This window comes from Rhinolophus ferrumequinum, chromosome 6, assembly GCF_004115265.2.
Source record: "Rhinolophus ferrumequinum isolate MPI-CBG mRhiFer1 chromosome 6, mRhiFer1_v1.p, whole genome shotgun sequence".
NCBI lineage: Eukaryota > Metazoa > Chordata > Mammalia > Chiroptera > Rhinolophidae > Rhinolophus > Rhinolophus ferrumequinum.
This window is the reverse complement of record NC_046289.1, coordinates 54,875,625-54,902,885: the sequence shown is the minus strand read 5'-3', so window position 1 is coordinate 54,902,885 and position 27,261 is coordinate 54,875,625. Positions and strand designations below refer to the sequence as shown.

At 41.5% G+C, this 27,261-nt stretch overlaps 1 pseudogene; it reads right to left on the bottom strand.

Annotated features, from left to right (window-relative positions):
• Positions 1-707: 707 nt before the first annotated feature.
• The window catches only part of LOC117023130 (60S ribosomal protein L39-like), a 93,348-nt pseudogene continuing 66,794 nt past the window's right edge, over positions 708-27,261 (bottom strand).

The window sequence follows — 27,261 nt, the reverse complement described above, 5'->3', positions numbered from 1 at the left end:
TTTAATTATATTTGTATTATTTTAATCATTCCCTAGAAAGTTTAATGTTCATATCTAAATGTCTAACATTTATCAATGTCTTTACCTTCTTCCCAAATAATATAAGGATTGTAAATATGTTTAATCCACACCTCTCTTGCTTATTTATTTGCTAATTTTGTCCTTCTTAGACCCATAAATTTCTGTATATTTACCAATTTATTTACTGAACATTCCTTCTCTCAGATTCTTGTATCATCTTACTTTTGCCTTTAGAATTTTCTTTATTCATTTTTGGAGGTATAATAATTGTTTTTATTTATCTAAATTTTTTTTTTAATTTGACCCCCCCATTCTTTTAAATAATTTTGCTGCATATAAAATTATAAATTATAAGCATTTTAAAAAATTTCTTTGAAAATATGATACTATTGAATTTGGACTTCTATTTTACTAAGTCAATTGTTAATCTTTTTTTTTCCTGTGTAGGTAATCTGCCCCTATCCCTCTTGCCCTGAACTATTTTCTTTTTTTTTGAAGGCATCACATATTTATTACTGAACAAACCTACTAGTGCAGAAATATATTAAGAGAAAACTCCTTTTTCCAATAATTTCCCAATAAAACACATCCAACTGTTCAGACAGTGGTGATCTTTTCAGTGCTATGGTACGATCCAAGCAACCCAGAAACAGCATAAACAGATGTGCCATCTTATATGCAATTCCTTATAGACACAGCTTGGTTCATCTCCAATGTGTCATTTTGGAGTTGTACCTGATTTTATTACCAGTTTTCATGCAAATCCATTGAGGAATGGCCGATTCTGCTTTTGTTTCTTGTCCAGGAACCACTTGATCCTGAAAGTCTTGTGAGAAGACACGGGGAAGAAGAGTCAACTGCATGCACTATGATGGTGGCATAAAAAAACGCCCTGGGCTAATTTTTATCTTTGGTGTCCTTTACTTTCATCAGACTGTGTCTAGGTGTGGATTATTTTTTATTTATTCTGCTTTGGTTATGATTAGATTCCTAAATTTGAGGATTTGATATCTTTCATCATATCTGAACAATTTTTAGTCATTATCTCATTGAATATTTTATTGTCCTCCTCTCACTCTATTGTCTTATTCTAGGTGTCCAATGAGACATATATTGGACCATTTCCAATATATAAGATATCCTCTATGTGTCAACTTCTCTCTCAGACATTCTATCTCTTTGTTGTAATTTTAATTAGGTAATTTCTCATGTTTATCTTCCAGTTTACCCATTTTTTTCTTGAGATGTGTCTGATCTATCTAGCACATATATTAAGTTTCTAATTTCAGTTACAGTACTTTTCACATTAGCAATTCTGTTTTTTTGTTTTTGTTTTTGTTTTTCTTTTCAAATCTGCCTGACATATTTTATGGTCTCATTCCTTTGTTCTACTTTTAATTCTCTCCCTTATTTCTTTAAATATATTAATCAGTCTTGTTTAACATTCTACATCTGTCAAGTTCAGTATCTGCTGTATTTGCAGGTATGATTTTGTAGTATGTTGTTTCTGTAGATTCTTATGATAGTTTATTTCCTTACATCACTAGTGATTTTTTAAAATTATGAGCTCACATTCCTTGGACTTTGTATTCTTTGGACTTTGTATTGTTGCTGTAACAAGTTACCATAAACTCGGTAGCTTAAAACAAAACAAATTTATTCTCTTACAGTTCTGGAGATCAAGTGTCCAAAAAGCACTTCATCGGGCTAAAGCCAAGATGTTGGCAAGGCTACACTTCTTCCAGAGGCTCTGGAAGATTATTTGTTTCCTTGCCTTTTCTGGCTTCTGGAGTTGCATTGCTTGCATTTCTTGATCCATGGTCCCTTCCTCCATTTTCAAGGCTAACAGTGTGGCATCTTCAAATCTCTCTCTGTAATGCCTTTACGTCACATTCTTCTGTGTCAAGTCTCCCTCTTATAAGTACACTGTGATTACATTTAGGGCTCAGTTAGATAACTTAGGATAATCTCCCCATATCAAGACCCTGAACTTAATCACATCTGCAAAATCTCTTTTGCTATATTAGGTAACATCCACATGTTCTGGGTGTTAGAATATGCGCACTTTGAGGGGCCATTGTTTAACCTCCCATAGGCTTTATCTGTGAAAATTATTTGAAACCTGGTTTTAATGTGTGTTTCTCTATAAAAGAATTGTACTTCTCCCAAGTTTTGCTGGTACTACCAACCCAGAAATAATTTAAACAAAAATGTTATATTTTGGGAGGACAGATAGTTAGTACACCTTTCAGACTAGACGTGCATGAGCATAGCTTATAGAGGAAACTTCTTCTTCTTCTTTTTTAATCATCCAGATTCAAGACAAAGCCAATCTTGTATCCCAACCACATTCTTTTGTGGGGTGGTATTTTTCTATTTTCCTCACTGAGGGTATTGCTCCTCAAAGATCCTACTTTATGGGAGGCTTCAATCCAACTTCTTACTTTACTCAAGCCCTAGACTTGGTCTCCTGTTTCTTGTAGAGGTCTATTAAAAATTAGAGTATAGACTGCCAGAATGGACATATTCCTTCAGGGAAAATTCTGGTTCCAACAATCACCCATGTGGATTAGCACTTTCTGTATTTTCCTTTCTGATCTCCAAGAAATTCTCTTACTTTTCCATCACCACAGCCATGTTTTATTATATATATGTGTGTATATATAATATAATTTATATATATATATATATATATATATATATATATATATATATATATATATATATATATATAAAATTCGGTATATTTAAGTGTGCTGTATTAGCAGGGTATTCTCTGAATTTAGGTTGCAATTGTCAGAAATAGAAGTCAGGTATTGAAAGAGCCTCTAATTTATCCCTCTTTCCAGCACCTAAAACAATGACATTTAACTGTGACTAATGATCGTTAAATAAAAACAGCAGACTGAAGCTTGGAAGGACATTAAAATTGAGTAGTAACAGAGACCATATGGCCCAGGGAGTCTAAAGTATTTACTCTCTGGCCTGTTATGGAAAAAGTTTGTCTTGTTTAGAGAGTTTATTTTGACCCCTCCACGAGGCCAGGATAGGAATGGATGGTAAGTTAGTCTCAGAAGTCTCAGTTTATCCTGGAGAGGGTGTCCTTCATCTTGGTGATAGAGACCCACCTGGCCTCAGAAATGTCTCTGAACTTCATGAACCCCAGGGCTTATCTACCATGTCTGTTTTCTCTGCAACCGCAAATGCAGCTAATGTGTAAAGAGCCAGCACATGGAATATCTTTTACTGAGAGTCCTCTCCCTTACTGTGTGTCAACATAACTGACTCATAAATTGCTGAGGTGATAACTATGGCTTCACGTTAACCTACAAATTTAATATGTTTGAAGGAGAAGATGGAGAAATCTGGGATGGCCCTGCTGCCAATTAGTAAAATGAGTATGGAAAAATCATATCTCTGGACCTCACTCTTTTCATCTGTAGAAAGACAGGTAAATTCAGTGACCTGTAAGTTCCCTTCTACTTCAATGTTCTCTGATTCTCAAGTCAGAATAAAAAGTTTTCTCTTTCCCAAAGTATCGTGTTTCCCCGAAAATAAGACCTAGCCGGAAAATCAGCTCTAATGCGTCTTTTGGAGCAAAAATTAATATAAGACCCAGCCTTATTTTACTATAAGACCAGGTATAATATAATATAATATAATATAATATAATATAATATAATATAATATAATATAATATAATATAATATAATACCGGATCTTATATTAATTTTTGCTCCAAAAGATGCATTGAAGCTGATTGTCCAGCTAGGTCTTATTTTTTGAGAAACATGGTATAGTTCCTTCTGGAAGATTAGATAAGTGAATACATGTAAAGTCATGAGAACAGGGCTTGGCACAAAATACCTCACCAATGAATGTTAGCTATTATACTGTGGTCATTAATATTACCAAAGACCTCTTAGACATGGTGAAAGCCTGCAATCGTAAATCCTTTTTTGTGTGTGTGTGTGTGGATAGTAGTCCCTCATGTTCCCTGGTGAGAATTTGGGCACCTGCAGCACTGGAAAGAAATTCTGATCCGTATAAAACAGCATACCAATATTCTCTGAGCTTTCAGAGGGATTGATTAACCTCCCCACTGCTGTTGACTGCATCACCAGGAGGTGAACCACAAGCCACAAAACATTGACCAAAATGTCCATCTGCAAAAAAAAGAGGGAGAATGAAAAAAAAACTCAACTTTGCAACCTCAGGCTGGGCCAGGTTTCCCTGGTGATATCTACACACTGCATTGGGGAAGTAAAGATTATTGTGATGGATATGTTAGCTCAGAAGCATGCTCATTGCAGAGTTGAGGACGACTGTCAACCACACTTGCTCTAGCTAGAAATCTGATGTCCCACATGTTTTTTTCTGTAGCATTCAGGGTCCTAGAAGGAAATAATTTAATGAACAAAGGATGAGGCACTGATATACAGAGAAGGCAAGGTAGGATTCAAAGAACCACTGAAGGATGTTGAGGCCAGCAGAGAATAGAAATGGTGGGAACTTATTACCACAGGGATGATAAAAGCAAGGGGAGTAAATTATATGAGTGGACCCCAGAGATAGCTGAGGCCAAAGAGGAGGGGCCTGGCAAAGAGTAGTTACAGAGGGATGCAGTTACTTTCAGAGAAGCAGGAAAGAAACAGGGAAGAGATAACTCATCTCCTGATCCTCCTGGTTTCTGGTAGCTTGTGATGCCCCCCACTAGCTGAATCCAGTTAAAAACTAGCCAGCAAGGGAGCCCAGAGAATGTCTCCATAGCACAGGACAGAGTAAAGAGGGCACAGATAATAGAGGAGAGGCTACAGGGAGAACAGAGAGCAACTAGAGTGTTTGCCTCTAGCTGCCTTTCTGGCTGGATATTTTTATCATGCTTTTGACACATGGTCTCTTACTGGTGGATGAGAATGTCTGAGTGAGGGCAAGTGTGTGTTGCTTTAGCCTAGTCTGTGTGTTATAATGAAAAAATACCCAATTTGAACTAGGACACCTGAATACTGGGCTGTTAAAGAAAAACTTATTCATGACACTTGTTAAAATGGTAAGGCAGACTTTATTCAGGACTCCTGCAATAAGATTTTGCAGTAGGGGATAGAGAGTGAGCTCAATTCTGAATATAACAAGGAAATATGGGCATTTACAGCCAAAAAGCAGGATGAGGGCGGTCAATGGATGAAAAGTTGCTAAGAGGAAACATCTGGAGTATGGGGAGATTCCAGCTAAACAGACCTAACAGGGTTCTTGTTGAAGGCAGGCCAGGGTGATGGTGGAGGATGAGGAATTTGGTTGCATATCAAGGATGGGGATTCTAGCTACACTGACTGAGCTAAAACTGCACTCTTTCTAAAACTGAACTCGTGATGACAAGCCCAAGAACAGGGTTGGGTCAGGCTCAGAGGAACGGTCAAGAGTTTGGTTAAGGACAAAGTTCTTATCAGGTCTCAGCTCCTCCAGAAACTTGGGTAACCTTAGGCAGGTCGCTTAACCTCTCAAACACTTGCTTTTTTATCTGTAAAATTGAGTTAGTAGCATTTGTCCAATCTTTCTCATCAGAATTCAAGAATCAAATGAAATAATGATTAAAAATAAGCTTCAAAATCAACGTAGGGATATAAGCCCTGAGCCTAGAGTGGATGCTGAAGGGATAGTTTTTACTAGGGACTTTGGGATTCTTAGTGTACAAGTGGTGTGGCTTGGGGATATGGGTGACAACACACAGAAGAATGTGGCAGAGATTGGTAGTTACCCACCAATTCTATTCTTCCCTACATTCAAAGCATTTGCATTGTAATTTGGCATGTGGCTGCCCAGAGACACTCCATTTCCCAGGCTTCTTTGCTGGGTGTGACATGTGAGTTGAGTACAATCTCTCCAATGAGATGTAAGCAGAAGTGATATATTTCACTTTCAGGCTTGTCCCATGAGCCCTCTCAACTCATTTCTTTTAACTATGCATAAATCCAGCCAGCCACCTTTTAATTATTGCCCGAGAGGTAAGAATGCGTTTCACCTTTTTAAATCATTATGTAAGAATTCAAATCAAACATTTGATTTTGCCTCTTGGCCTACAGAGTCTAAAATGTTTACTACCTGGCCCTTTAAAAAAAAGTTTTTCAGCTCCTAGTCTAGACTCAGAATCTGTTTCTGGAGATGGGGCTGATAGGCTACTTCTTCTTGAGGTGCATGGATGGTGTTGGGAGCATTCCCAAAATGCTAGGGAAGCTCACTTAGAAATAATGAGGATAGAAACATGGAATGTAGCAATGTCAAATATTCATAAACTTTGGTGAACTGTCACAATTCACTCCATTAGTACTTACTAATAATATAATTAGTCAATATTTACTGTATCCGTTATTTTGTGCTGCACATTTTTCTAGGCACCAAGATAATAATCAAAACTTGCCTGTGAACAATTTCTCATCCTTCGTCTTGGCCAAGCACATAAGACTCCCCCCGTCAACCTTTGGTTTTGGTGTGGTGTGGGGGATGAGGGAAGTAATACCCATGCAAAGTGGACCATCTAGTTCCTAGGGCACCATATCAAATGATATAAAGCACTATAAGTAATAAGATCTTCTCAGTGCAGACTGGGGTCACCCATAAGTGCTGTTCATTTAAGCTCTCCAAAAGGCTTTAACAATCGTATAAAACTTGGTCCTGTGTTTTGAATGTAGAGGAATGTGCAATTTAGATTTTAAAAATCAATATAAATTAGTCTTAATCTGAATTCACTTCAAGGGAAAAGCAGTAGTCCAGGAGATGATATAATGATTAGGAATCAATTTTTACTGGTTTTATTTTTTTTAACGTCTCATATATTTGGTATATGAGACCAGTTCCATAACAAGGTTAAAAAAGGTGAGACATCTGTAGATCACGGCAGGTGAGTGGCTACTATTTACTTGAGAGGCTACTATTTACTTTGAGATTGTGGTTTAGTTTAGGATTTACTGGGAAAGGCTGGTACTTGGAGTGGAAGTCTAGTGGTTCAAACAAGAATCCTTGCCCAACTAATTAGGAACACAAAGAAATTAACTAAGTGGCAAGGAGACAACATTCACAGAGTTGCTTGTGGCCTGCAGTGAAGGGTCCTGGCTTAGAACACAGTCTTTTTTGCGATGTTGATTTAAATCACTGCTTAATATATGACCTGAGACCGTGTTGGTGAAATTTACGGTTTGTAAACTGTAAAATGCAATGGGATCATTAGGCATTATGGTTATCCTTCTGTTTTGCTCTTCCATGTCAGTTCTCTCATCTAGCCCTTATTGCTCTTAAAATCAATATCAGGACCATTCCTGCCAAGAGAAGAAGACCACACCTAGACGCATGGCCCTTCTAGGCCTGAGAGGGGAATGTATGAGTGTGTGTGTGTGTGTGTGTGTGTGTGTGTGTTTGTGTGTGCGCGCACACACAGCTGTCACGAAGCACAAGGATTAGGCATTCTTCAGATAGAATAATAAGAATCAAAACACTAGCTACCACTTATTGAGAGCCTACTGTGAGCCAGGTGTCATATATGGGTGCTGGGAATTCTCTTTGCCCCTTAAGTACATTCTCTCCCCTTCTCTGTTCTGCTCTAGAGGGCTGATCCTGGGACTGTATATTATGGGCACTTTAATCATTTTGACACCATCTAACCTAAATGTTAGAATGAGCTGTCCCCTCTTTTAAAATTCAGATAAAATGAACCTACTCTCCTGCTTCATGGATTGCCTTGCTATCCTGAACGGGCTATCGTTATTTCATATTTTTTCTCCTAGATATATTTCATTTATCTATGCCCGCTGCTGAAACCCACAATCATAAGGCTTTTCAGTGGGTAACAGACTATTTGGAGAAGAAGGAGGTCGTTTATATGACAGGCAAACAATTTAAAATTGAAGTGCAGACATTCTTATTTGGGTTATTTTCCCTTTGTTCTTTCCAGCAATTCAGGCTTTAGTTCTTCATAAACTCGCTCATCTTTTTTCTTTCCTTTGCCCCCTCTTCCACATCCAGCTCTGGGTCTCCCTTTGTTTAACCAAAGATTGCTCATAGCTCTGTTAGATGGGGGTCATATTCTCTGGGCCTTCTCTCCCCACTCCTCCTCTGCCTGTCTCTGCTGTGGGAAGGGAGCTGAGCAGAGATCCATTCCACACTGACACGGAGTCTGTCACCTCACTCACCCCACACCCTCCTCTACAGCCTCATCCATCCCCAGGCACCTTCGGCTACAAAAGCAGGTACAGCCAATTGAACTTTTAAATGCCTACCCTCCCACACACACCCCATGTTCCAGTTTGTATTATCTTTAGTTGCTTCTTTTCACCACAGGTACCGAAAGTCTTGAAGGTGCTGACAAAAAGAAAAGGGGCCAAGGAGGTCTGGCTTTAGTAAGGACCCTAGAGGACCAGAGCTACTGTGTAGACGCTGACCACAAAGGTTTCCCATTGGGGTGTGGTAACCTGAGCTGCCTTGATACCAAACTTCAGGCAGCTGCTGGTCTTATTCTCCTTAGTCTCTGGTAGGGATACCCTAAGGACTTAAACGGGGGTGTTCACAGCATGGGGAGATCTGGATCTGGGCCATCTCTCCATTTCTTTCTACTACAAAACAAGCTATCAAAACAAATCCCTCATCATTACCGAGCAATGAAGGCGAAGCCCATGCCACAGATTTTCTAACCCAGAATCGCTTCTCTTTTCCATCCTCCGGACTGGCATCCTATTTCACATCCTCACATCCCTCGCCCGGGCCAGTTCTGTCTCCTACTGGACCTCAGGCCTTCTGCTCCTTCACTGCCTCATCTGGGCTTGTACTGCCGCCGGTGAGCCTCCTCAGATCAGATGCTAGTGGGCAGACCCCTCCTCTGTTTGTATTTTACTTAAATATTTTCTCTGTGAATTTTATCTGTAACAGAACAGGTAGTACTTACCTACTGTAAAAAATACAGATAAAAACTATTTAGAGAAAAAAAGTGAAAGTCCTTCTAATCCTGCTCCAATCACTCCCTAGAGGTAGCCACAGTTAATAGTTTATTTTGGGTCCTTCTGAGTGTACAAACACATGCACAGACATAAGTACACACACACACATATGTACATGCACACCTGCGTGTGTACTTTTCTACAACTTGATCTTTTCACTTAAAAATATATGGAGAGACCTTCCCATGTCAATACATATCAACCTATCCTTTATTAAAAGGCTGTAAAATAGTCCATTTATTTCATGGATTTGCTGATATTTATTCAGCAGTCCCTATTGATGAACGTTTAAGTTGTTGCCAGTTTTCACTGTTACAAACTGTGTGTTTCATTGAAGTCTTAAATCTACGTATCAACCTATTTTTTAGCATTTTAAAATGTCTGCTGACTCCTGTTTTCAGACCCATAGCATTTAAAAAAATTAAAAAATATTTCCTAAGTCATACATTTACAGTTTGAAAAATCAAATAACACTACTAGAAATATGATGAAAAAGCGAGTCCCTTGCCCCGCCCTGCTCTACGTTCCCAATCTCAGTTTCCCATATGCAACTTCTTTCAGTTCCTTTTCCTATAGTATGATCTCATTTCTTTTCCCCTTCAATTTATTATCTTTTCTGGAAGACATTATGTTATTTTTTTTTGTTTTCTTAATTTTCCATACGGGTAGCATGTATTCACTCCAAATTTATCAATAGAAGTGAAAATCTTTCTATACTTGTAAACTCTTTAGTCATCCCAACAGTTTATTTTTTTTTCTTGGCTATATCTTTTTCTACAGATCTCTGTCTGGGTTTTTTTCGTTTGTTTTTTTTCTTTCCTAATCAGGGTCACTCCCCGCCCTGCTCCCAGGGCTGCGGCACAACTGTCAGTTGTCACCTTGGGACTTGCGTTCCCCTCAACCTAGGTACTCCCTTTGTCTCTCTCCTGTGTAGAATTTCCTGTTTCTCCAGTGCTAAGTCTTCCTTTTTCTTGTTTATCACTGTATCTGTAGTACCTAGCACAATACTTCCAAAGAGGAAGCCTTTCAAATATTTGTTGACTAACAGAAAGAATAAAGGTGTGATGGAATTAATGTCCTAAGTGCTAATCTAGACCATTAGTTGAGACTCTAAGACAAAGCATATCTCCATAGATACACTAAGAATTCAGGGAAATCCCCAGAGAGTAAACTTAGGGCGACACCAGTGACAAGTAAACACACGTGTGTGAGGTGTATGGCCCAGCTTAGTAGTGGAATTCACAGCAGTGGAAAAGTATAAAGCTGGCTGGGCTTTCTAGGAATTCAGGCTCTTGCCCTTGGCCTCATTCACTGAGCCAACCAGCCGTAGGCAGCAGCTCATGAAATAGCCTGTGAAGCTGGCCCCCACATCAGTCCCTGGCTTTCTGGTCCTAATGAGGATGACTATAGTCCTTGAATTTAACCTGATTCCTCCCAGCAGGCTGCTCTTTAAGGATGTGTCTTATCAGCAGTGACTGCCCCAGTAAGGTGCAGTGGGCTTCCTCCTCTTATAGCAACCCTGTATGTGTTTTGTCTAGACTAATGATGACTGCAGCCCACTTTCACTCAGTAGAGCTTTGCTCTAAGCTCTAGAGGTTAAGGTCAAGCTTTTTCTCAAAAGCCTTTCTTCCAAAACCTTAAATCATTTATTTGTTTGCCTCCCATTGTACTTTTTCAAGCTCAGTCAGCATTACCCTTTTCTTGCCCACAGTTCAGAATTGCAGGGACCTCACTGAACACTGTTGATGCCTCCCAGGTCCTCTTTGGCTCTCTGATCTTCACGAGAACAGACAGCCTGCCTGCAAGCAAAAGCCATTCTCTTCTGGCTGCCACTGAGTATTTCAGAATTCTCGGTTGTCAGGCACTGTTGCTTTCATCCGATTGCACATATGTGGCAACTATCCAATGAGCAGGTAAAGGTGAGAGGGAACCTTTAACAAGGGGATTAAAGGACAGATGTGACGAGGCAGGGGGCTAGCCAGAGCAGGGGCTGTTTGAGGCAGTTTTCCTTCCCATTTTTCACGGTGGGAGAATTTCCCTCAAAGTAATGTTGACTCAGCCTTATGAAGAGCCTACTCTGTGCTGATACTACGTATGTATCATCTCACTAAATCTTTACCATAACTTCACAAGCTAGGAAGCTGAGCCTCCAGAGCTTGACTTGCCCAAGGTCGTGGAATGATGAGCAGCCCAGCTGGGATTTAAATCCAGGTCTGAACATCTCCAAAGGCCAACACTAATGGGCCACATCTCCTCCAGGTCCTCACTAGGTTGGCCAAGGCTTTGTCTGACCTCTGGTCTGCATCACAGTTCTGTTTTTCCCTCTGTCCAATCTGTTTCTTCACCCCACTTCCATAGGTGTCAATCCCTGATAAGCATTAGATTCTATCTCAGCCTCTGCTTCTGGGGATCCCCCTGCAGCCTTGCTCTGCCATAAAGCATCAAAGCCCTGGGAGCATGTGGAACCCCAACCAACCAAAGCCCAGGGCAGAAAGGGGTATAGTATGTGGTAGCAAGTTGGGGTAGGACGTCTGACATTTCCACTCTCAGACAGAGGCTACCCAACAGCAAAAGTCACAGCGCACAGGACCAGGTTGATGTATTCTGATTTGCTAACCTCTCGTTGGTTAGGAGAGAGGAGGAAGCAGACTGTAGGTAGCCGGAGACATGTAGAAGTGTGCAAGTAGCGATGGGCAACATCAACTTGCTCAACTATTTACACAACTATTCCTTCTCCCCTTGGCAGACATGTCCTCGTCACCTTCTGGCCTCAGCTGCTTGGCTATGCTCTTCCTTTTTAATCCTACCTGAGCTTTTAATTGTGGTTGCACTTGGTGAGGATATTTTAGAATTCACTGAATGAGTCTCTCAATGCAGGTTTCTTAATTTAAAAATGGATTTTGGTGAGGATGTACTTCTTCGGTTAAAAAGAAAAATCGCCTTAGAAATGATCTTTGTCTTTAACTATAGGTCAAAGATGATTCCTTCCCTCTAGAAAAATCCGCGTCCACGTCCCAGTGTAGTCACAGGTGTCCACCTTACTCAGGTGTGCATGAAGATGGCACAATGCCTCTTCACCATATCTCTTTTGCCACGGCAGGATGGCTTGGGAGAGGTGTTTGGATAGGAGGATAGAGGGTCGTTAAGGAGCTATTTCTTCTGATAGTCAGAGTCCTCTCTGTGTGACAGCTCTGCCACGTCCACATCACATATTTTACACTTCATCACACCTGGTCACACTTAGGGGCATTGACGAATCAATTAACAGCATCCGTTAGGCGCTCACACATCACTTTGCATCAAACCAACCGTTCTTTTGACAGGGGCGGACGGTTACCATCCTTGTTGGAAACTTTCCAAGGAATGAATCAAAATACAAGCAAACTTGACTGCAACATCATTGAGGGGATTAGTAATGTCCACAAACGATTCAAGTTGCAAGCAGAAGGGAAAGGTCTGTTATTTTAATGTGACAGCCATTGCGATGGGTGATGTGCTAACTTCCACTTGCTATGCATTTGACCTTGGGAAGACAGGATTTCCTCTGACCTGAGGTTAGTCATTAGGAAAATGCATATAATGACACCTGTCGTGATTTTTGTCTCACAGTGGTGTTGAGGATCTAATGAAATACTGAGCATGAAAGCATTCCTGCCAAAACAGCAAAGAACTATGTCACTATTAGGTATTAAAGTATACTGAAAATAAACAAACTCTAAAATGACAAAACAAACCATCAATCCAACACTAATAGATTGATGAAGAAACTCATCAGAAAGACCGGTAAATAGGAAAAACAAAACGAAACACTGACGGTGTTGGTCATTATGGATAGCACAGCCAGATAGAATTAAGTCTTATGAAGGGATTATTTTTCTGGAGGTTATTTCTTACTTGGTTTCCTACAATTCAGACACCAAAAGTTTGATTAAAATAGTTATTCAGGAAGTTGTTCTTAAAGACTGGTCTGAAAAAAGCACAGAGAGGTTAAGTAACTTGTTTGAGGTCACACAGCTAGGAAGTATTGGAGTTAGGATTCAGTCCAGGCAGTCTGCCCCAAAGCCATGCATGTAACATTCACTACACTGCATCTCTGAGTGAGGAGGAGAGGAGGTGAGAATACGTTGGGTGATTGACAGGCTCTGAGTGTGGCAGGGAGCCAAAAAGTGTTTCATGCAGAATGTACTGTGATATGCAGCTCTGTGTCCCGTCAGGAAGTTGTGGGGAAGCGGAGACCAGGGCAGCGGCCAGCCCACTTTGGCAGGAAGCAGAGAGGAGAGGTGAGGCTCATTTGTAGCAAGAGCAGCTCAGCAGCATTATAGGCAGCGTGAGCAGCGCAGACGTTGATCCTCAGACGTGAGATCTACGTGGGGTAGTTTGAGTGGCAGGCTGAGGTCATGGGTGTCTGGAAACAAGAAGGCCACTGGGTATGCCTCAGATTTTCAAGACACAGCTTCACCATGTGTCAAAACAGCAATGACCACAGTAGCATCGGCAAACAGAAGACACCAGCAAACTGGCAGTGGCATTGCTGTATGAAATCTTAATACTTGCTAGAGAGCTCTGAGCCGGGCCCTTCGTCAACCAAGGCAAACGTGTGCCTCAAAGACCAGCGAGAATGAAAGCCACTAGTGTGCAAATCCACGTCACCCCTTGTCAGTAAAATGCCTCCTCCAGGTACCCACGTCCGTGCTTTAAGAGAATCGAATCCTTTGCCTGAAACACACCAATGGACGCTTCGTTCTGCTGCCTACTCTGGAGGTCCCTGTCTGCCTTTCTTTCCCCCGCCCCCCCCTTTAGGGTATTGGAGTAGGAGTTGGGTTGTACACTGACTATCATTCTATCCCAAGAATGAATTTCTATGATGGGGAGGACTTCCCATCCATAATATAAGAACTTACTCTTCTCCTGAATTAAGGTTCCTGCTGGGGCACAGGACAGGCCTTGGGTCAGCTTTCACACATCCTGCAATCACACCATGTAGGAGCCCCTGTTCTCCCTGGTAGGTGGAGCTTTGAATACTTGTATGCGGTACCTGGGTTCATTTCCTTTCTTTCACCACCAGCCTTCTCATTCCTAATCCCTGCACTTTGTCTCTATCCAGCCACAGAAAGAGATCTCTTTAGTGTCACTAGTGACCTCCAAATCTGTCTACTTCCCCTTAGTTCACGTTCTGCATAATAGCCAGGCTGCGTTCAACAGCTGGATTTCGTCCTAGCTCTTCCTTAAACCTGTCTTTTCCCTTGGCGTCCTTGATTCTACGTGTGGCCCGGGTTCTTTTCTTCCCTTTCTGGGTGTGGCTGCTCTCCCTCCTGTGTGCCCTTCTCCCATCACTGGGCCCCAGGCACAAGGCTCAGCTCTCAGGTGAGCGCTGGGCCCTGCCATGAGGGGCTGAGCGAAACAGGCTGCTTCTGGGATGGTTTCTCTGTATCTGGGGCAGCTTCGAGAATTGGGGTAGGGGCCTCCTATCTACAAATAGAGGGACATGCAAAATAAATTTGGCTTCTAGCAGTTTTACCTTTAATCCGAAGATTAGGCTCACTGAAGAGCAATTTTATTTTTGCTTATTTTCAAAAGAGAAACGGGGTGTTCTGACAGTTTGATGCAATGTATGAAGTTGCTGGTTTATCTTGTTTTAGGAACAGATTTGGCAGCTAAAGGTCTATGACACTGATTTTTATAAATATAGCATAGCCCCGTCTCTTTAAAGCACTGGTGTCAAGGGACAGAAAAGCCTCCATCCTTGTTGGGTGGCCACTTTATGTGGAGTTATGTTTTAAGCGGTGGTGCTGCCCAATGGCAAATCTGAATCAACAGCATAACTGGGCGTGCTATAACACTGTTCAGCTAGGTAATAAAATGTGGTAGGTTTGGCTTAAGATACACCAGGGTGATTTTAAGTATCATTTTCTCCATGTACGTTAGCTATTATGATACCTCTTGGTCTCTCCAATGAGACTTGCCACAGTTGTGTCAAGAATGAAAGCAAATGAAATTTGTGTTAAGACTCAGGAACATTTTAATTCATTGAATTAAGGATTTCCCAATTAGAGGCAAAAGGCAGACATAGGACAAGAAATGTGTGAGTATTTACTTTCTGTTTAAAGACTTTTTGGATTAAAAGATATTGGAACAGATAACACCACAAAATTAGTTTTTGCTGTGATGGCAGGGTTAAGACTTCTGCTGTTGCTAGGATATACCGCCCTATCACAGCTGATCTTGACGGTGAAAATTGGTGCCTTAATTTCCCAGTGGTCCGTGCTCCTTCTGACTTAGGCCTCATTCTGGTTAATCACACTGTCATTCTCGCTGCAGATTGCCTTTTGACATCTTCATCTGCACAAGGGTCCTGCAGCCAAGACTCAGCGTGTGGAGTCAGTGGTCAAAGCCTGGTCTCTGGGTCCTGGTACTGATGGAGGAGGAAAGGGGCTTTGGAAGGACAGTTGGAAGCAAGGCCTGAAGCACGTACTCTTTTGGTACGTGGAGATAGGATGGCGAGCCATATGCAAATGAAATGATGGAGAAAGTTGTAATAGGCAAAGTGAAAGTCTGCAGTAACTGGAGCCAGTAATTTCTAGTGAAGGAATGCTAACGAAAACATGTTTATCATGTACATTTTTGAATTCACCGAAGATGGAAGAGTCAGGTGTATTGTATTTGAAAATACGCCTAGTTTTTATCAACCCCTATTTTATATCTTTAAGCAGTCAGTACATAAATAAAAGACTTTGAGCCAGTACCTCATCTCCTGAGTCTATGATGCCTTACCTAAGGTATTTCTATGTTGCTGGTTACTTGTTCTAGTGTTTAAAAAAATGTCAAGAACAGATGTTTTTCATTAAGAGTGTTATCTCAATGAAAGCTCTCACTTGAATTATCACCAGCAGGTTTTTCAGTATCCACTTTGGGATCCAGTGTGTAACAGATGTATCTCTAAAACTCACACGATTCTACACAGCAGGTATGAAGGAACTAAGTCTCAGAGATGGTAAGTCATTTGCCCAGGGACACAAAGCTAGTGAGTAGCAGTACCAAGTTGAATATTTGCCATTCTGGTCCCAAAGCCCATAGTCTTTTCATTACAATATATTAAACTGTCTGCTTATCACATTAGGAGTTGTATCATGTATTTCTGGAAGCATGGGACTTATCAATTGTAAATTTTAAATGGTAAAAATAGACTCAGGGTATGTTTGTGCTTGTTTTTCCATTGCAATATTTTTTTCCTTGGTTGCTTGAAAGACCATTTAATTCCTTCTTAATATTGATATAATTTTATAAAGAGTTCTGGGAAATTATCTAGATGAAATGAAAGAGAACTACAACTCAATCGACTGACTCAATGTGTGACCCTGGGCAAGTCACTGAACCTCTCTCAGGATTTCCGCCAAAGGAGGAGATGAGGCTGTGTGTATTCTAGAATTCTGTTCCAGTCAAACATTATGTGATTAAAACATTGGTGACTCACAATGGAAATATTCAGTTTGTTCACCTATTGGCAGATTATATCCATGCAACTCATAATTATCCTTCATCTCTTCCTGATAAGGGACGTCTCACAGTTCAGTCAATGACTCCTCCTCAAAGAAATGGCACATCTGCCCACATGAAAGGACCACCTCAGGGGGCATTATGTGTTTTCATAGAGCGATCCATTTTCTCTCCCCAGACTTTTAGCATCATACTTTTCCATACCATACAACTAACAAGAACTCACATTTTTGAGCACTTGCTATATGCATCTTTGACATGCTTTGCCACAACTGATCTTATATCATCCTCCTAACACACCCTATGAGGCAGATGCACGTCTTATCCCAATGTGCAGATGAGGAAACTGAGGCCCGAGAAGCCAAGTGATGTACAGTTTGACAGAGGTGATCAGTGGTGAAGGCTGGATGGGAGCCCCGGCCTGTGACTTTCCCTGCACAGCACTGCCTCCTATCCTTTGGCTACTGTACACCTGGTCTGATTTCAATAACTCCAGATATTAAACTGATGTATATGTTTACTCTACAGATGCCGGCATGAAAATAGTCTCTATTCTGTTTAATAGAGAGCTAATTAGGAAACAAATGAACCTCTGGTTTTCCTCTCTGGGGTGCTCATAGTCACATCTTTGGGATGGAGTGTGCACAGGGTCCTGTCCCTGACGAGACCTCAGCAGCAGTGGGACCCTCCCAGCAACCTGTCCTCCTTCCTTATTGCCCTATTGATTGGCCTCTTTCATTTACAAAGCATGCGGCCCTTGAGGAAGAAGATAAATGGCCGTGTCTGACCTGATCCTCTTCCTTCCTGCTAATGACTGAAGAAACCTGAAATACTGGGTTTGGGGGCTAGTAGGTAGACACCCCTTCCGACACACAAACACTAAGAGTCAAAATTGACAGAAGAAAAGACAAAAGCGAGTCTGAAGCAGACACTGCCTCTTCCTTTGCCTGCAGTTGAGGAAACACCTCCTTACAGCCTTATTTTTAAAGACCGAATAGATTTCTCAGTTATAGAGAAAGGCAGACAGCTAAGGTGCTTGTTGAAGTTTTTCATTAAAAGTAGCAGCTTGGCGAGTCCACAAAGTACTGTATGGCGTATTCCTGTTGAACAAAAGAGAATATTTCCCTGGAACACACCATCTCTATCTTCTTCATTAACAGTGTTTCTGAAGTTGTCTGTTAGGTCCTTAGAACATGTAAAGGGAATTGACCTGTTTCCTGCACGGGGCCCAGGGCAGCCTTTAGTATGTGCAGCTCAGAGAGAAAGGTTAACTCGCCTCTAATAACCCGCAGAATAGCATGCACACCATGTATGCAAACATACAGTGAGGAAGAGACCATTGGAAAAGATGACGAGAATTCGTGCCATCACAAACAGCAGGTGGGGCCCAAACAGCTGAGATCATTCAAGACATTTCAGAAGAGAACGCAAGCGGCCCTCATCCCTGATGCTCAGTCCACTTTCCTTTGGGTTTTGAGTTTGTCTCCGCTTTGGCACCATGAAATGAATCTGTTTTTCACTGACACACGTTTTGTGAACTAGATTCAGTCTCTTTTGGCTTTGGCAAATTCAAGGGCTGCTTCTGCTGACCCGTGCCAGTCAGGTAGATAGAATTCGTTTTTCCAGTGCGTCCCATCCACGTGCTTTCCAGGTTTTAATCCATGGATCCCCACGGAACAAGCCCTTTTAACTGTTGACAAGCCACACACTCTGAATAGATGTAAAAATCCACATTGATTTTTATTGTAACTTAGAGAGGGTTCATTTGCTCTTCCTGTAGCGGATCCTGCCAATGATTACACGTGTGGCAGAGCCGTGCCAAGAGTTTCAGATCAGCCAAAGCATCTGAATTATCGGGAATGATCTAGAATAGAAATGAGCCGTTTATTTCTCCTTCTCTCTTCAATGTAGGTTTCAACATTTATCACCACCTTGCTATATCTCTTCAGTAATGTATGTAGCATAGAGATTTCCTTCTGTATATTTCTGTCCTTTATAAAATAATTGACTACACGATCAACAATCATAACCTCTTCTATAGCACTCTTTTAGCAAGGCAAGCATATCTATTCTTTGATGTACAAAGAGACTACAGAGGATTTCTCAACAATCTTTTGAGGTAGAGTTCTTCTCTTCTCCCTACTTGCAGAAGGGAAAACTGTTGCTCAGAGAGGTTGAATGATTTGTCCAAGGCCACACAGCTGGTAAAGGGCAGACCTGAAACACGAAGTCAGGCCACTTAATTTCAGAGTCAGGCCTCTTTTCATTAGTCTATGCTGCCTCTTGAGAATGCCTTCGTGGAAGGAATTTTTGCCTCTAAAACCCTGCCTGTAATGGCCTTTCCAACACGCCGAAGTCCATTCAGAGGACCCAGGGGCATATACCACCCAGGCCCCGTCCACAAAGAGCAGGCCGTCACCGAGGGATGCAGAGCATACAGACGGCTGCTCTAAAACCCAGCCATCAGGATGGATTACTGCACAGCTGATGGCGCCCAAGGAGAGCCGCATCAATTTAGCAACAGGCAGTGATGAACAGTGGGAGTTGTGCCATCATCCATTCCGCATGTGCCTAGCGATGGGCAAACCTGCCACTTGAAAAATAGTGGGGTGCCCAAGCCAGGCAGCTCTCCTACCACACACAAAAATCCTCCATTCTGGTCTGTTCTCCTGCGGCTCTGCGAGAGGGCCTGGACAAGGCTGACATCATTATTGCAGCCCCTGAAAGGGGATGTGGCAGAAGGAGCTCAGCAAGGGCGAGTCCTGGACCGTCCTGCTTGCTCTGTCTTTTGCCTTCCCATCCCCCGCAGCTGCCATGGAGCTGACAATAAAAAATGATGCCCTAGGCTGTCCTGTTTTTATTATTAGTTATATGGTATCATAAATGTACATAGAAATGTTCAGTAAATGAAATGTGCCCAACACCAAACAGGGCCACTGCCCCAAAGATCTTTTGGCCTTAGGGCAATCGCAGAACAATATAGGAGGAACAAAGGGACCTGAGAGCCAGATGAGGTGAGGTTTTAGTACTGTTTGGCTTTGCCGAGGGCCTGGAACAGGCAGTCGCGCAGGCTGATGGAAAGGTACAGCATGCAAAAGGAAACCATGGCCACTTCGAGGACTTCAGGGCCAGCAGACAGCCTCCCACAAACCGGCTGGGGATGATTTCGGAAAGTGGGGACCATCAGGCCCTTCTGCTTTAATAAAATAAGCACAAGGGGTGGGGGATGGTGCGATTATTTGCTTTTGATCATGAGCAATCCGACTTTGCTAGGAGAGGCATAAGCTGCAGGCTCACCCGCTTTCTAAGTGTCCCTTTGGATTCCACACAGTATTAAATTACACAGACTTCTCGGGCAGATGCAATGTGTAAATATAGGACAATAACTGGAAATTTATGAGGTTAAATACTGAGGAATTGCTGAGTAGTAAAATGAAGAGACATAAATTACAGGAAATGCTGCCCTTCAATGAATACATTATGCATAATAATGAAACTTTTAAAAGGCAACAGAAACCAAATATCAGAAGAGGGTCTAAAAGGAGAAAAGCCAAGTAAAGAACTAGGACTAGGACAGTCCAAAGTCAGAGCTACTTTGTCACTGTTAGACAGTCATATCAGTTCTCTTAGATTTCTGTGACTCTTTGTCTTCTGGGACAAAGCAGAATCATTCTTTAAAGGTGACCTGGTATAGTGAAAAGAGTATGGAGAGTGCAGCCTGAAGAGAAACTGCCTCACTATCCATATGACCTTGGCCTAATTACTTAATCTATATGATCCTCAGTTTTCCCATCTGTAAAATGGTTTTAATAAAACCCATTTTATAGAATATTGTGAGAATTTAGAAGGACAGACATATAAACCACTTAGCCTAGCATATAGGAATGTTTAAAAGAAAATGAGTTCCCTCTAAGACCTGTATCAAATAATAACCTCATGTTAGCAAAATACAGAGGAAGATTACATCTGGCCAGAGAGATTTAGAAAGACTTCTGAAGTGGAGAGGCATTTGAAAACTACTAGATTAGATTATGATGCAGAGATGGGAAGGGTACGAGCCAAGGAAAGGGAGCACAAAAGAACAAGGAATGTTCTGGAACTATAAGGCTGGGGAAGCGGAGGGGAGTAAGCAGGACGGGCATTAGTCCCGGAGGACCTTGACTGGCACATTGAGTTACCTGGCCATTGTGCTGTCGGCACTGGGGAGACATCAGAATGATCAGAACAGGGAGTAACATGGTCAGAGGACTATTTCACGAAGATGACTCTGGCACAGTGTGAAAAATGTATTGCAGGGGGGAAAGCCCAGAAGCTGGGAGGCCAACGGGGAGACTGGCAGCTCTCCAGGCAAACGCTAATGAAGGCCTGAGTTAGGACAGAGGCGATGGGAGTAGAAACGAGGGGACAATTGAGGAGGTGATTGTAGCAGGGTTTGGCTACTGATCGATTGTGGGGTGAGGAACAGCAAGGAGTATCGGAAAGCTCTGAGGTTCGAAGTCTAGGGGACTAAAGATCTGATGATGTCATTAACAAAAATGAGGATGGCGGAAATGGGTAAAAGTGAGTTAGTGTTAGATTTATTGAGTCTGGGAACCCACAGCATTTCCAAGAACTGTTCACGAGGCTACTGGCAACGCAGGCCTGTGGCTTGAGTCTGGACTAATGCTCAGATTTTGGAGTCATTGACACTGCACTTCAAGTCGAGGCCATAGTAGTGATTGGGTCCACCAAGGGAGCGAGAATGGAGGCGGGGAGCAGGGGGTAGAAGAATGTGGGAAAGATAGGAGGAGAGGACAAGGGCAGATGCCAGGAAATGTGTCTGTTTGGGGCAGGAAAAGGAGGCTGCAGAGGAGGTGGCGACAGAGCATGAGAGAGAGCCAAAGAGGGCGTTTCTAGGTGACAGAACCATCCTCAGTGTCAAAACTCAGAGAGCTGGAATGGGTAAGAGTTAAGAAGCCATAGGTCTTGGTGACATAGGATTTATTCCCTGCCTTCTTCCAAAAGGAATTGGAAAAAACTTAAAGGATTAGAACACACTGCAAACAATGCGATTGAAATCAACATGTTAAGAAGACAACTAAAAAGCCAACTAGAAGGCACTAGGGGGGAGGCAAGCACTGCAACTGAGCACTAAATGTAGCGCTGCGTTGCTTGGCACGTAGAGGTATGCATGAACCAAGTGGTATGGATCTGGAGAAGGGAATAAGAAATAATTTTTAATGGAGGTGGGGATTCTGAGCAGTTTTCATGAAAACAAACCCACAAAAAAACCTGTTCTGAAAACTGGATCAAATTTCAATAGAGACAGGAAGGGAAAATCTGAGCCAAAGTCTTGATAATTTAAAAGCAAATGATGTGCTGGGAGGCAGAGAGTAAAGATACACAAACAGGGATCGATGGAGATAAGGATGGAAAGTCATGCTGGACGGAAATGTGAACCACCTTGAATATCATGGACTTTGAACTTGACTTGGAGGACAACGGGAGGTATTTACACATGAGATCCCATAGGCTAAGAGATTTATAGACTGTTAAACAGCGTGCAGATGAAAGGCACGCAAGGCAAGATGGTCAGGAGGCTGCAGTACGGAGAAGCAGAGTGAGCATTTCGTGGGGGCTTGAGCGTCAGCCAGACCCCCCACTCTGAATCCTGACTCCCCCCTGCTAGTTCCACAGCTAGAGATAACAGCAAGTTATTTCTTCTCTCCAGCCCTCAGTTCCCTCATCTGTAAAATGAAAAACTAGCACCTACACTGTAAGCTGACTGGGAAGATTGAATGAAATACTGTATATAGACGACCCCTTCGCGGACAATGAGCATGGACGAATGGTAGCTACACCAAAATTAGTAGTATGACGGCCCGCTGAGTCCACGTGCCTCACTCACTCGCCAGTTTGTCTGGAAAACCTGTTAACTGCTTTGCACAGGCTGTTTCCAGTCTCCCCCATATTGGGCGTACCCCATGTTGAGGAAAATTCCCATTGCGTTAGATTTTGCTTCCATTTGCTGTGCTGAGCATCAGGGCAGTGGCCCATTCCCTGCAATGGGCTTGCTCTGTGGGCTCTCTTTTAACTTGTACCCAGCAAGAAGCACTGCCAGGATGATCACACAGCACTGATCCCAAGGCCTTGCCCATAGCCCCAAATGAACTCTAGGGGAGAGGAAAAAGCAATTAACAGCTCCTCTGTGTCTACAGGGCAAAAATAATGGTGAGGAGAAAGCCATCTCACGACTGTCCATGAGTCAGCCTAGGAAACACTGACCAAGGTGCCACGTCTTCAAGAGAGGCAGTGACACCTCCTGAGGTCATGCCTTTTTTAGCGTTGATGTGGCTCGTAAACGCACAGCCCAGACCTGGGCTTCCTCATATGCTGTGATTATGTGTTCAGTAAACAGCATGGAGACTGCAAAGACTTTGTTGTGAAATCAAGCAACATTAACTCATTAAGTCAATAATTCATGGACTCTTTTATCTAAAGTGGCAACATCACACCATCAATTCACAAAACAGCCACTTCTCTGAAGTGTATGTGATGATAATAATGGATTTTCTAACAATACCCTTTCAAAGCAAGGTCACTGCGCCCAGATGCTGTGGACATGCTGATCTGACCGAGGTCAGCAAAACAAGCTTTATTATTGAACCTAATTATGAACTATCGAGATAATGGTCTAGACTAAACTGTTTCCTAGGGGATTATTTAGAAACTGGTAAGCCATTTTCGTTTTCAATCTACTGTACTTGGCAGTACCTGTGATCATGCAGGAAATTTGTTTGCTGTGTAGAATGACCTACAATTGGTGCAAATACTTTGGAATCTTAGACATAGCAGTGACATTATACAATGTTAAACTGTACTTCTATATAATTTTCAGGTTACTGTCTGTATAGCTATATACCCACCTTACATGTAAATAGCTATATATGAGTAGTTATTGCTCAGAGCATCAAAACTCATCATGGAGTGTGCAGTTCTGAATACTTGTAGTCAGTTCTGTCATGTGACACACAGGGACACATGGTTTGCTATAGCAGTTTTTGTGTCTTAGGAACTCTTAGTGATTGTCTAACATGGGTAATGCAGCCATACTGGCTTGTCTTTGCCTAAGAGCTAGCACTGGGGATGGAGTTCTGGGAGGAGGAGCCAAAGAATGCAACATTACTTGGATTGTAAACTGCACCAGCAGGTTTATAACAGCTTTTTTTTTTTTTGGGGGGGGGGTGTCCCACCTAAAGGTAGGCAGTGATTATAAGATAAACCACCAAATCAGAAATGTTAAACTGAGAAAAAAAATGCATCTTAGAATTGAGGAAATCAGATATGTCTTATTTTACTGGTGAAGTCCTGGTAAAACCATTTATCTCACATGAGTGAAGACTGCGTTTTCAGGTGTAACAATAATACCACGATCCATAAAACCCGTGTTTCGTGGTATCAGCTCAACATCATCATCTCATTGCCAACTGAATAAAACACTTTGAGGTCACGCCAAACCATCCTTGGTGATGTGCAATCAGGTATAGAGTGTATATCTCCCTTGCCTTTTTGGCATTTAAATGCAAGTCTCAGAGGTTACCTGAGAAGAAGATTTCATGCATCACTACAATGAAGAGCATGGTCCATGTATAGCGTTTCTGCTTCAGAAGTTTTGTATGGAATTTTGCAGTACTTTGCAATAATCTTTGAATCTCTAAAACTCGGAAAGGGGAAGTAGTGTGGTAATTGATAACATGATCTCTGCAATCAGAGTGGTGGGTTAGTATCCTGCCTTCCCCACTTTCTAGAAATGACCATGGGCAAGTTGCTTTAACCTCTGTAAGCCTCAGTACTCTCAACCTAAAAGGGTGAGAAGAATAGCTTCTACATCATAGGCTGCTTGGGGAGATAAAATAAAGTAATTTCCATAAAGTGCCTGGCACTCAGTAAATATAATAAATTCTTTAGCACTACTAAATAAAAAATTATCATTCTTCAACATAAATTGCCTGAAATGACTATTTAGAGGATTTTTCCTTGGATTGTCTTAAAGTTAGTCTTTCTTGATCTAGATCATGGAGCAGGATTCCTATAGTAGGTATCTTCTCCCTTCATCTTAGCAGCTTACACCTTATGAAGCTGGGCTTGGATTTGTCTGCAGTGATTGGTTTTTCTTGCTTCTCTGTGTCATATATATATATTATCTATATGTGTATATATATTATGTATATATAACATATGTAATATATACATACTCACACACACATATACATATATATTTTACAATAAACATTATTGAATAATTGGGGCAGGGCTTAGAAAATAAAACTCTCTTCCCATGCATTTACACACATACACACAAACTAACAGACAGACTCCAAATTTAGAACAATTTCAATGACAATGATTCTGCTGATTTGGTCAATAAATTTGCCCAAAATAAATAAATAGACTAAAAATTGAGCAGTGGATACACGTAGGAATGGACTTTGTTAAAATACTTGCTTACAGACCATATTATTTTTTCCCATCTCATACCATAAGATTTCATCAGAAATCTTCCTCATTTCTTATGATTTAAAAATTTGACAGCAGTAAATTTGGTACAGGAGTTAATGGAACTTTCACAAGAACTCAAATAATGACCCCAACTAAAAACTCCACTCCTATTTAGGTTGTAATGAAATGGTTTCTACATAATTAGTACGTTTATTATAGATGTTACCAGCCACACAGGTAGTTAAATTATTACATTAAATTATGTGGAGAAAGGGGAAGTAATCATATTTTAGTAAAATAAATTTGTTTATATGTCATTCTAATTTAAAAAGGATAAAATTAACTAATGTTTAAGACTTTGTCAGTGGCAATATGCCTCTTCCTATGATATAAAATAATTTTGCTATATACTTCTTATTCCCTGTCTATGAGTTTTTAATAATAATCATAAAAATAACAACTGCTACTGAAACATAACTCCCTTAATGGTTAGGAATTCTTTAACTTCAAGTAATCTTCTTATGACTCAATTAATATAAAAAGGCCCAGGATAACGAGAATTTTTAATATATGAGCTTCCTCCAAATGAAGAGCTATATCCCTGTTAGGAACTAATCAACCCTGCACGAGTTAATCAACAAATTCCAAAATGGTGCCAGGCCATAATTAACCACTTGCATCTCTGAGAGAACACCCATAGTGGAGAGGGTGCAGAGTTTGATTAGCACCACTCCACTCAGGAAGCAGCTTCCAGGCTGCACTTAAACACTAATCTGCACCATCGCTCTTGGCTTTGGTGGCAGTTGGCCACATATAAGGGCTTCAGGACAAAGAAGATTAATTACTCTGACACGTAATTCACAAGAGCCCAGGCCCCTGAAGCCTTGATAACAAGGCTGTGTGAGATTGATTAGTGGTGGCTCTGGCAGTGAGGGTTGAGCTTCTGTAGGGCCATTGTCGAAGGAGCGTGATGGGATGGAGCCAAAGAGAGCTTGAGAACCACACAGGTGCAGAAAACTACCAGGCCACAGGCACAGGTTCCTTCATTGAGAAGTTTTCAGTTTTCCCCTCCCCTGCCCTTGGTTGAAGCTCTGGACTTTTTTTCTTCCATGACGTGTGGGTCACTTCAGGAAGGCATTCACATTTCTCACCAGCCAAAGTAGAAGACCAGTTAGAATGTTAATAATAATTACCCCTTGTATTGGTGCTTAAAAGTACCAAGAAAGAATGAATAAGTGGAAGAAAGAAAGAAAAAGAAAGAAAAGGAAGGAAGGAAGGAAGGAAGGAAGGAAGGAAGGAAGGAAGGAAGGAAGGAAGGAAGGAAGGAAGGAAAGAAAGAAAGAAAGAAAGAAAGAAAGAAAGAAAGAAAGAAAGAAAGAAAGAAAGAAAGAAAGAAAAGAAAAAAGAAAAAAAGACAGAAAGAACAACTTAATAGATTAAATACCCTGTTTCCCCAAAAACAAGACCGGGTCTTATATTAAGTTTTGCTCCAAAAGATTCATTAAGGCTTGTGTTCAGGTAATGTCATCCTGAAAAATCATGCTAGGGCTTATTTTCCAGATAGGTCTTATTTTCGGGGAAACACGGTATATAAAGCGCTTTGTAATATACGTTATTTACATATATTGACTCAGTTCCTCCTTTAGCCTATGAATTTGGTATCAGTGTCTTCACTTTTAAAGGTAAACTCCTGTTTCTTTTACTCCCAGCATTTCTGACACCGAATGTGTGGGTTTTCTACACCAAGCAATTCTGATACTAACTACCTGGATTTAGTGCATACCCCACCGGTTAAGGGCTCAGTCCCATAAGACTGCCCCACTTCAGATGCCAGTCACAAGTCCCAGGTTGGCACCTATACTTCTGATTGACCTGCTATAAATCAGGGATTCCCATATCCTCTTCCTCAGGTTCAGTAATTTGCGAAAATGATTCACAGAACCCAGGAAAGCTCTTTACTTGCTATTAGTGGTTTATTATGAAGAATGCAGCTCAGGAATAGACAAATGGAAGAGGTGCACAGGACCAGGGATGTGGGAAGGGGCTCAGACCTTCCATGCCCTCTTCAGGCACACCATCCTCCCAGCACCCTGATGTGTTCGCTAACCTGGAAGCTCTTTTCCACTTGATATATCTGGATTGCCAACCATCTAGCCCAAGTCAGAGAGTAGGATTGAAAACCAGGCTTGGGAGCTGGGGCTGAACCATCGTGCTCTTCAACCTGACTGGCTATATAAAGTGTTCTTTCTCAGAAGCAGACTCATAGATACAGAGAACAAACTGATAG